The sequence below is a fragment of the Triticum aestivum genome, chromosome 7B (assembly GCF_018294505.1).
Source record: "Triticum aestivum cultivar Chinese Spring chromosome 7B, IWGSC CS RefSeq v2.1, whole genome shotgun sequence".
NCBI lineage: Eukaryota > Viridiplantae > Streptophyta > Magnoliopsida > Poales > Poaceae > Triticum > Triticum aestivum.
This window is the reverse complement of record NC_057813.1, coordinates 724,790,728-724,793,890: the sequence shown is the minus strand read 5'-3', so window position 1 is coordinate 724,793,890 and position 3,163 is coordinate 724,790,728. Positions and strand designations below refer to the sequence as shown.

The 3,163-nt window shown below is 41.6% G+C and overlaps 1 pseudogene; it reads left to right on the top strand.

Moving 5' to 3' along the window:
* Positions 1-2,085, top strand: part of LOC123161550 (GDSL esterase/lipase At3g09930-like) — a 3,693-nt pseudogene extending 1,608 nt beyond the window's left edge.
* The last annotated feature ends 1,078 nt before the right edge of the window (positions 2,086-3,163 follow it).

Here is a 3,163-nt window from a genome sequence, read left to right as displayed (position 1 = left end):
GAGGTCGCCGGAGAGGAGGGAGAAGAAACCATGAGGGGAGGGGAGGGGAGGGGAGGGGAGGAGGGAGGAGGGAGGAGGAGGTCGCCGGAGAGGAGGAGGAGGTCACCGGAGAGGAGAAGTATGGTGGAGGAGAGAAGGGAAGATGAAATGAAGAGAGGAGGAGAGGACCAGCCATATATACGGCATACTAATGGCGCACCGCGGGCAGGTGCGCCATTAGTAAATTTTTTTATTTTTTTGATTTATTTTGAATTTTGAAGGCGGGAAGATACTAATGGCGCACCACGGGCAGGTGCGCCATTAGTAATTGTTTTTTTATTTTTTTGACTTATTTTGAATTTTGAAGGAGGGAAGATACTAATGGCGCACCATGGTCAGGTGCGCCATTAGTAACTTTTTTTTATTTTTTTGACTTATTTTGAATTTTGAAGGCGGGAAGATAGTAATGGCGCACCATGGGTAGGTGCGCCATTAGTAAGTTTGAATTTTTTTGATTTTTTTGCCTCTCTAGATCTTAAAAGCCCCGTATTTTTTTTCCGTTAGGTTTTTGAGGATTTTGAAAATGTTTAACGGGGTTCCCCCGGTTAAATTTGGATGTAACTTTTCGAGTAGATGATTTTTCATATAAAAAACTTTGTCATCCGAGTTAGTATGCAAAAGTTATGCCCATTTTTACAAATTCTCGCGAGATTTTGCAAATGAAGTCAAAATTCATATTTGCAAATTTTCCCAACAACTAGGCCACATATCACATGGGAAACTTATTTTCTTTTATTTTTTTGACATTTTTATCATTTTCTTTTATTTTTTTTAAAACTGGAAAGGCGATCCACGGGGGGGAGGGGTGCATTCGGTGAAAGTGGTGGCCAAGGTTACTAATGGCGCACCGTGGCATGGTGCGCCATTACTAGTTTAACTAGTAATGGCGCACCACACCCACGGTGCGCCATTAGTATGTTTGGACAGGCGCACTAGTTCAAAAAAAAATTGGTACTAATGGCGCACCGTGGGCAGGGTGCGCCATTAGTAGTTTCAACACTAATGGCGCATCAGAAGGTGGTGCGCCATTAGTATATACTAATGGCGCACCACATGTCTGGTGCGCCATTAGTGTCATTTCCATCTATAGCCCCTTTCCTAGTAGTGACATGAGCGACTCCGACATTGAGACCGGCTTCTACACAAGCTTCGATGATGTAAGTAGTACCTAGCATACTCGCACATACAAATTAAAGTCAATTAATTATACTGATCTCCACCTTACTAATTTACTTCTCCTGCATGCAGCTCGACACTTACATCGAAAACGTGGCGACTGAGATCCTAGATAACGTGGCACAACTGCAGATGCTTGGGTGAGAAAAGTGCTAGTAAACAATTTGCATCCCATTAGTTGCACGCCTTTGCATACTAGTTCGAACAACTACACCACATGCGACCTTCTTGGCAATTATGGCGCGTCCGTCCACAACAAGTATCTAAAGCAAATGCTTGACGAAAGGGATAACGTTCACATTCTGGACCTCTACTCAGCCTTCACTGACATCGTCAATCACGCCCCTGGTAAATACACATATATGCGCATTGATGTTGTAAGTCAAATCTGGTTCCTTATGTATGAATTCTATTATGTAACCATGCATATATATTTTGTGCATGCAGGTGGAGGATCGGATCAGTCCAAGGATTTCGATGGCAAGCTGACCCCATGCTGCGAGAGTACCGATGAGGGAGGGTTCTGTGGAGAGCGTAGCCATTCAGGGAAGCGCCTGTACGACCTATGCGAAAATCCCGACAAGACGTTCTACTGGGACCAGACACACCCAACACATGTGGGAGGCTGTAATGAAGGCGCTGCAACAGCCTTTGATGGAGTTTCTGGATGAGGACTACATTGCATAATGCATCAGCTTGATGGCTAGCTAGTTGGCGCAATATCTTTTAGGTTAGCTGTTATAAATAGGATGCGAGTTTAGGAAGAAGGCTGTGAGTTTTTTCTACTTGTGTTTTGATGGAGTTTTAGTCTAGTACAGTACTCATGAATATTATAGATTAAACATGAACGGGTGTTAATTTTGCTTATTATTTTATCCCCTGTTAGTTGAGATTGAAATTCGGTTGTATATTTGGGTGAGATATAGCGTGCGTGCATATGATAACTCTAATCAGTAGGCATGCATATGACTAGAGGTGTACGCGCGCTCTGCTGCGCCGCTCTTCTCACGGTGAGTACTATTTTTTTTATAAAAGAAAAAGGTGGGGTTGCCCGCCTCATTTCAGGATTTTTCGAGATCGTCTGTGGTCCAAGTTGTCTCAACCTGGAAGTTGCTCTATTCAAGAGTTGCTGAATTTGCACCTAAATTTAAGTCTAAAGAAAAAGCAAAAGAACAAAGATGCACTGTTTGAATTTGCTGAAGTTCAGCTATGTTAGATAGTATTAAAGGAGCCTTTACTGAGTATACTGCATATCTCTTGAGCATCAATATAGTATAGCATGCATTCAATAATTAGCTGTGAGAAAGGAAAAGAACAAAGATGCACTGTGCGGAAGTACAGCTTTGTTAGATATCATGGAACATCAACATGCATGGGTTCAATAATTAACCATGAGCTTTACAAAATACAACATGAATTACTACAAGATATTCCTACTGCATTGATCCATTGTAATGTTTATTTACTCACGAACAACAATTTCAGGCTGGGGTACTGAAGTTATTTACATTGAGGTTATGTACAGTACTAATGGCTCGGGTGAGATCAGAACTACTTTAATATATGCTTGCACGGTCATCATTTTTATTAGCATGGATTACTTTTGCTATCATAATATATACTTGCATTTCAAAAAAGTGAGATGACATTGTCAAATTAGTCACCTTTTCACGATCACAACAAACACATTGTCTAGAGACTACTTAATCTCTGACTTCAGTTCTGGATTAATGGTTGACTCGTCAGTGTTGGCAAGCCAGAAGCCAGGCTGCTTCTTGCTCACCTGCACGTCATGAATTAGAAGAAAGTGTAGCTAAGCACCATGAATCTAATTCTTCAAATGGAATCCTCCACCGACTCATCTGCAAGAATCAAAATATGTGGTTTCAAAGTTGGCATTGGGTGAATTTCAGCACAGGTAAACTTAGAGTAGAAGAAATGCAGGGCA